This window comes from Arachis hypogaea, chromosome 8 (genome assembly GCF_003086295.3).
Source record: "Arachis hypogaea cultivar Tifrunner chromosome 8, arahy.Tifrunner.gnm2.J5K5, whole genome shotgun sequence".
Classification (NCBI taxonomy): domain Eukaryota; kingdom Viridiplantae; phylum Streptophyta; class Magnoliopsida; order Fabales; family Fabaceae; genus Arachis; species Arachis hypogaea.
This window is the reverse complement of record NC_092043.1, coordinates 19,301,284-19,310,193: the sequence shown is the minus strand read 5'-3', so window position 1 is coordinate 19,310,193 and position 8,910 is coordinate 19,301,284. Positions and strand designations below refer to the sequence as shown.

At 29.3% G+C, this 8,910-nt stretch overlaps 1 long non-coding RNA gene across 1 annotated transcript; it reads right to left on the bottom strand.

The window, feature by feature from the left end:
• Positions 1-2,596: 2,596 nt before the first annotated feature.
• Positions 2,597-5,249, bottom strand: LOC140174586 (uncharacterized). The gene is made up of 3 exons (XR_011864323.1): positions 5,115-5,249; positions 4,933-4,987; positions 2,597-2,898 (listed from the first exon to the last, which is right to left on the bottom strand). It is a non-coding gene; the product is annotated as an uncharacterized lncRNA (long non-coding RNA).
• Positions 5,250-8,910: the final 3,661 nt, after the last annotated feature.

Here is an 8,910-nt window from a genome sequence, read left to right as displayed (position 1 = left end):
GAGTTGACAGGAGTTGGTAAAATTCTTATTAATTACATAACGAGATTGATATAATATATTTTTTTGTTAAGACCAGATATATATATAATTTATCTAAATTAGATTGAAAATAAATTATCTTAATTTTTTTTAATTATTTTTATCAGATGTGATCTCTCACTATTTAATATAATTTTTTCCTCTCATATATTTTCTCTTCATGTCAAGGAGTATATAATGAAAGATCACACTTAATAAAATAATTTAAAAAATTAAGACGATCTTCCTCTTATCAAACCATTTTTGTCAGTTTCACAAAAATATAATTTGTCTGTCCTACTTTAATTAGACCAATATAATTACCAAAGTTTATGCTACTTAATTAATTTCTTAGTCATAAAATTGATGAAATTCCGTTTCTATTAATTAGGTTAATTAATTAATGTTTATGGATAGCAACAAATTGGCATGCTCTTGTCTTTACTAATCTGGCAATGTTCTTCTTTGTCACTATTTAATAGGCGGCATAAATAAATGGTATTATATTTGGGAAGATAGATGTGGAAATGTCTTGAGAGGGTGTTTGCATACTATGTAGTATGTATGTGCAAAAGGAGTGGATAACTAGATATGTCAACATTAGTCAAGAATTAATTTTTTTGTATTAATTTTTAGATTACTGGAAAATTGAATAAAGACAAATAATGATCCATCATGCTCGTTCTTATGGAGATGCATTGAATAACAGGAATCTTGGTAGTGATGGTGGGGAAGAGTAGTGATGTTACATATTCATTATTCGCTGCTCGTTTAAGTTAGGAGTTGCCTTTGGTCTCGTCGCCGCAAAACATGTGTTTTTATAATATTTATGACTCTGTTTGTGAACGGTTCATCACGGTTGTTAATTTTTATTCCCTAAACGACAATTCAGGGTGGTACTTAGTTATCCTTGCGCAAATTACATATAATGAAGGAACACCAACTTGCACTTCTCTTGTCCAATTCATGCATCTTTACTGTAAAACTTGGATGGCGAACCAAACTAAAAACTAGATAGCAGTATAGACTATATAGTATTGTGTTTTAGTATATTTTGATTAGGACATTAGAGGATACTAATGTCAAATTTGCCATGATTTAATTAGTAGTGGACAAAATCACAAAATGGACTGCCGACTGAGAAAATCTCTTCTCCATGTTGGGGCATTCAGGTGGGCCCCTAAATGCAGCATCAGCTAAATTTTCCATCATTCTTCCTTCGTCTTACCTTGCGTGATACATTGAATTGGTTCCTCTACGAATCCGAATTTAATTTCGATACATTTATAGTGAAAATAGTTTTACGCATGTAGAAATATTAAAAGATAAATATATTTTTTTCAGTAATTAGTTAATAATATTTTAAAATGTAAATTAAAAATATATTATTGAATTATTAAATTAAAAAATTAAAAAATAACTAAAATTACTAACTAAATATTAATAAATTCTGTTAGTCTTTTTAGTATTTATATATATGTAATTACATAGTGTTATATTTGAAAATAATTATTTTATTAAAAAATATAATTAAATTATTGTGTAAAATATTTTATATTATTTAAAATTTAAGATTTAAGATTAGTGCATTAAAATTAAACTTCTCATAATTAATAATACCTATAAATATAAATATAGAAAAGGTAAAATGGTTTTAATGATTAGGCCGAATCTTAATTTGGTTTCTAATATTTCAAACGTTATATTTTAATCTCAAACAATTTTAAACGTATTATTTCAATCCCAATAAAATTTTAAGTGGGTTTAATGTTGTTCCACCATTAAATTCGACACAAACAATTTGTATATTAAAGAGTCAATATCATTTTATTTCGGTATGTAAGTAAAATCGATCCATCAATGATCACTAATAAAAAAAATTTTCTTTGCTTTTGAAGCGTTAATTATTGATTGTTAAGATTTAAATTTTTGTACAAAAAAATTGAGGAGAAAAAGTGTTACAAGAAGGTTTTGGACTTTTAGTTATGTCTTTTTAACACATGAAAAAAGATGTGACTTAACTAATAATGTTATTAATGTCCACTCCACTCTAAGTATGATTTTGGTCCCTAAGGTGTAGGTCGAAAATTTTTTCGTCCTCAACCTTTTTTTGCATACAAAATCGTCCCCAATGTTTAACTTAATTTTAAAATCGTCTTTCGGATCAAAATACCCTTCTCCTTCTTCACCAAAATACTCAATTTCTTTCTTCTCCATTATAGTAACATCTCTTTTTCTTCTTCTTCGTTACAGTATTAGCAGCCACAATGAAATCAGAAGCATAGCCAATGTAATAAAAAATAGCAACAACAACAATAATTTCAACTAACAGCAACAGAACAATTTCAACTAGCAGCAATAGCAGAAGTGTAACACTCTACCACACTAAGCTTTACTCTTAAGTCATAAAATAGAGGTGATGTGGTATTACGACCTCTAAAATAAAATGAGTACATATAATAGCAGAAGAATTATATTATGCTAGGAGCCTTGAAGAATAGGGGAAATAAAAAAATTGCGAATTAAAAGTGCAACGCTCAAAGAACGAATTAACTTGCATGCTAAGAAAACCATAACTATTAAACATAAGATAATAGAAGTAGGAATAGAGTGCCAAAGATACAAAATAACAAGCTCCTAACTCAACCTGCAAAGTCAAGACTGGCCGGAGAATATTTACACATATATACATACATATCCAAAACTCAAAAGTACATATACACAATCCTGCCTCTCCATAAACCTCTAAGAGGATCAAAAAAATAAATTATGCGGAGAAGAAGCTAAGTACATATATATACACCACTGTACAACAAAACTACCCAGTAACCCCTCGCTTTAAGGGTCCAGACGGCTAACGAGATAGCTCCCGACCTGCATCTGAAAAACAACAATATAGTATGGAATGAGAACTGAAGGTTCTCAGTATGGCAAAGGTGCCACACACATAATATATAAGGTCCTGGGAATGGCAAAGGCAATCCTAGAACGCGGTCAATCAAATTATAGAGCTTAAAGTATTAAACAGAAGCCATAATTAGTTTTCTAAGAATATTTAAACCTAACTTAGCTTAACCTTAAATCTAAGTCCCATACTGCCATTCCTCCATACTTCCAACTCCATCACGCATTTTCACAGACAAATAGACAGATAAAGGTAAACACAAGAAGGTTACAATTACTGCAGGTAACAAATACACATTTAGCATGGCAAGTACATATAGGCACACCCAATTAAAGCACAAGCAAGTAGTTCAAGTAATATGCATATGATGCATGCCTGTCCTATAGCTGATGAGGCTCATCTGTCGATTATCCAGCCAACCCGACATGTCTGAATTGTACTTAGACTGTCCCCTGACGTGCATCCCCAAGAGTCTATGCATAGCTTTTTCTCAAATAATCAATATTGCTCAATGGGGGTAACATTCCCGGGAATTTATATAGTGCCCGGTCACACTTACATCGTAGGGTCAACAGAGTATCGAATTTTCAACCTGATACACGTGGTGGCAAACCATAGTACTTAATCTAGGAACCTCGTATCTCAAATCATTAAATCATTCAAACCAAATTTCATACATAATATTTTATCAGAAGATCCAATTAAGTCTCATATATGACTCATCCATAACATTTTATCATCAATTCATTACTTTTCAACTTTACTTCAACTTCAAGTTATTCTCATTCCCTAACTTCATCTGATTATCAAGTTTAACACTTACATTCATGACTAAAGGAATGAAAATAGAGATTTAGAGGTTTAAAATTTAGTTTGAAACATTAAAAATCATGTTTGCTGAAATGGGATCCACGCGTACGCGTGACTCACGCGTCCGTGTGGAAATGTAAAACTGTAGCTCGCGCGCGTCTCCCTTTATCATGCGTACGCGTGGGTGTAAACTTCATATCACGCGTGCGCGTGAACAAGCTTGTTTACTCCTTACGCGCACGCATGGGACTCGTCGTGTACGCATCGCCAAAAATTCACTCCACGCGTGTGCGTGGGTCACGCGTACGCGTGGGTATGCGTTCTTTAAAAAAAATAGAGGCAGATGCAGTAGTGATGCAGCAGTGGGAAAAACCTGGAAACAAGACAATTTATAGGTACCAACTTCAAATCCTTATATCTTCTTCGTTTTACAATATTTTTCACCCGTTCTTCGAGTGACATAAATATTACGAACCCAATTTTCACTTCAAAATAAATCAGAAGCAAATTGAGAGTCCGAAGACCAAGTTATACCTCGTCGAAGTTCGGCCAAAAACCAACTTTTGTAAAATTTTTCAAACCTAAATTTTCAACCAAACCTCATTCCATTCCTTATTAAATATGCCAAAATCTAACACCATATATCAATGATAAACTCAACACAACTTCATACCGTTTATTAACCACCAACCATCAATATCATATATATATATATATATATATATATATATCAACAAAGCCATCAAGCCTTCAACCAATATGCATTGTAACCTATGAAACCATCAACTTGCTCATACCTCATTACCCACATCTCATTATAATATTCACATAGCAATAATCTCTATTACACAACCATACCACATCATGAATATCAAATATACTAAACATTATACCATTTCGTGCAATTCAACTTATCCTATAGTCATCTAGCCTAAGTTTTCACATAACATTATATATTAAATGCAAAAAACCTAAACCATACCTTGGCCGATTTCCACGTAACGACCAAAGTTATTTATTCAAAACCAAGGCAGCCCCTCAAAATTCAACTAATCAGCTTCCTCCAAGTTCCAATATTCACAATTTCAAGATCTAATTATTTATTCACAACCTAATATACATTCATAACACATATATATCCAATTTAATACTCAAAACTCAAATTTAATGAAAATAAAATAGAATTATCGTATCCTCACCTTACCCAAGCTTCACATAAGCAAGAGTAAACTTTTCCCTCAAGCTAATTGGATCCTAAAACATCAGAAATCAAAGAAATTCAACCTTCCCATTAAAAATTAAAAAATTGGGGAAAAAAAGGGCTGAGAGTGATTAAACAAGTTATCAGTGAGATTGTTCCGGTAGAAATGTAGAGCTTAACGTGGTGAACGCGTGGCCGCAAACAGTGCGACGATCAGAGCTTGGACGAACAAGTCACGGGGATCGAAAACCACCGTAAGGGTTTCGGAAGCTTTCTCCCCTTCCTGGAAGCATTTCACGTTGCTTCAGCCAAATGAGGGAGAGAAAGGAGTTTGGCTTCATTTAATGAATTGGTTCGGTTGGACCGACGGCCTGGTTTGGGTCCGATTCAACCGGTTCAGTCCGTTCGGTCCAATTTTGGACCGTTTTCTTCGAAATTAGTGTCAAAATTCTCGTTTCGATGAGTTCTATCCTAATTTGATATAATATTCGCATTTGTAATCCTCCTTATTAAAAACTAATTTATTGACTAATTATCTACTAACTTAATTGGAGTTTACAAGAAGACAAGAAGAGAAGATAAACTATCACCATCGATCTCTCTTAATCCGAAAAAAAAATAGAAACAAAAGCAGAATAATCAACAACAACAGTAAAAATCAGAAGCAAAAGAATGGAATCAAAATCAGAAGCAAAAGAATAATAGAACCAGAGGAGGAGCAGCAGATTGACCCTCTCTCTCCTCTTGAACTCAGTGCCTCCCTCTCTCTCTTTGGCAATGGCTCGATGGTGGCTGAACGGGATAGATGACGGCGGCGCTAAATACAGTCTCCCTCTCCTCTCCCGCCCCCTTTTCTCCCTTTCCGTTCTTTCCTTTCTGATCTCTTCTTTTCTTTCTTTTTTCCCCTTTGTTTCATCCGTGTGTGTGTGTGTGTGGCGTCTGTCCTTTCCATCACAGGCAGCGTCGCCACCTTCCCTTCCCCTTCTTTCCTTTTCCATTCTCTTTTCCCCTTTTGTCGTTTCTTTTTTTTCTTTTATTTTATTTTATAATTTTTTTACTTAAGAGAATTTTAGTAATAAATTATAAAATTTAAGTAAAAATGATGATTTTAAAATTAAGTTAAATCTTAGGAACGATTTTATATGCAAAAAAAAGTTGGGAACGAAAAAAATTTTCAATCTATACCTTAAGAATCAAAATCGTACTTAACACTTCTATTAACTACTAATATCAAATTTAATGACAAGACAATCACATTGAATTTGTTTAAAATTTTTTAAGACAAAAATAAAATATTTAAAATATTATAGACTAACCCAAACTTTAAAGAAACAAACTAATACTTTACCCATATATAAAGTTATAAACCACAACTATTTCTCGTGTAGTTTAAAGTAGGATTGGTTTCCTGGATAAAGGTTGATAAATCTTGTGAACAAGTTTCACTAGTTAGATGGTCGATCATCATTAGTATAGATTAATTATTTCATAAAAGTATCTTTTATAATTAATAATTGTGTAAAAGAGAATAATTAAATATATTAATAGTTATTTATGTCATAAAAAAATATGATATTATTAACGGTTATAATTGCTAAAAAAATATTTTTTATTGACATTTGATTATTATTAATATTAAAAAATAAATGATAATAAAAATATTAACAATAAATATCTTAAAAAAATCTTGAAAATAAGCCGTTTTTAGTAATTTTGGTAACAGTTATTAGCACAAATTAAATACTATCTTTCACAAATAAATTTTATTAATTTATGTGTGTAAATTAATAAATATTGATATAAATTATGTTGATTCATGTGTACAAATTTTAATAAATATAAGTACAAATTATATATTTTATGAATGAAAATCTCTATAAATATAAGTGTAAATTATTATTAAACAAATACTGATTTAAAATAATAATATTTAATAGTTATATGTTAATGTTGCAATTGTGAGAAGTGTATAAAGTTAGTCTCATATAAAAAAAATAAAGAAGCGTGAGAAGTTTATAAGATGAGAGACTCATTAACTTACTATCTTAAGATTTTGATGAGTTAGATATAGTATCTTTTTATTTTGTGTTATCTCACTTGATTTTTCTCTAAAATTTTTTCGAAAATCAAGAGCTCCTCACAGCAACCTAATATTATATAGTATCGTTATAAAAAAATTTTAACAGTTAAATAGTTATTAAAATAATTATTTTAACAGACCATCAAAATTAATTATTTTTCTTGTAGTGTTTGATATTATTTTATTTGTTCTTGAATTGAGATATTTGTCTTGTAGTGTTTGATATTATTTTATTTGTTCTTGAATTGAGATATTTGTCATATTTTCTGAAAGAAAAACTAAATTTTCAAATTGAAACCTGATCGATGATGATGATGATATATATTCAAAAGTTTTTTATAGTTGTGTTGGTATATAAGCACAAGATATTTAAACATGAATAATGAAATATAAAATTATATTTGATAAATAAAAATACTGTGTCTTAAAATATTAAATTAATATATTTTATATTAAAAAAATTCACAAATATTTAAAAAAATATAATTTATTTTATTTTTTAATTTTTAATTTTTTGTAATTATATTTTTTATTATTTTTTTAAATTTTATGTAAACAAATAAAAAAAATTAATTTTTTTAATTATCAAATAAAATATAAAAATATTTTTTTATTTTTTTATTTTTATATTATATTTTTAATATTCTCAGTTATTTTATTCTTAAAATCAAACACAGGTTTTGGTAAGCGAAGCTGATCCGGAGAAAATTAAAAGTGCATGTCTGCCGTTGGGAGTGATCCTTTGATGAATCTCTATCGTTGGAAGTTGATGATGACCCAACATCCGACACACTTATAATTTTTTATTTTTATGTTGTTTATTATTATTGTTATTACTACTACTATTATTATTATTTTTGGATTGTTATAATAAAACTACATTAATACTATCTTCGAACATTGCATATATACTGATGTTGCCAATATTTATTGTAAGCTCTCTAAATCCTATCCAATTAACTAACCAACATATATAATGTGCTTGCTGGTTTGATTTTTATGGCAGAGGTTGAAAACTATAAGCGATAATTTTTTCATTATTTATTTGAATATAGAAAATTAAAGATGAGAAAAGAAAAATAATGAAATAGAAGAATTTCTATGTAGAACTTATATTATATATATAACAAAATGATTGGAAAAAATGTGTCTGGGCATACATAAATTTTTTCACTTTTTATATTATAAAAATATTTTTTATCCTACCTCCTTTGTTATCCCCTAACTTTTCTTTCTATTATTGCATGCAAACAAAATCATCATAATAGAATTGTACTTTCAGGATCTTCAGGACATATAACTTGAAACCATGTCATCATTCTATCATGGCCATGGACCTATTAGAGATCCCCACATGCCTTTTGAAGAAATTCAGCGTAACTGTCAGCGTTATTTATACCTTCTTCTATTTTGTCATAGTGCTATATATTGGTTACAACTTCACAGTTTTTAATCATTGATTTTTATAGTTTAGGGTTTATTAAATTTCTATACTTACCAGTGTTAAAATGTTTACATAACGCTTAATCATATATTATTATATTAACAATTTTTTTTTTTTTTACTTTGATATATAAATAATCATTTAAAAAATAACTTAATTATTAGATTAAAATTAAACTTAAAATATGAGACAATTTTATATGTTGTCATGAAGCTAAGTTGAAGACTATAATACTATATATACTAATCATAATCAATCATTAAAAAATAAGAAAATAAGTTTATGTTAGCATATTACTATAGATTAAGCTTTATCATTTAAGAATCGAATAACACCATGTGATTGTTTAATAATATTAAATAGTTATGAGACCGAGAAAATCTTAGGTTACAATTATGCAGTGATTAAATTAAAGAAAGATGAGAGAGTGGAATAGAAAAGAAGTTTCACAA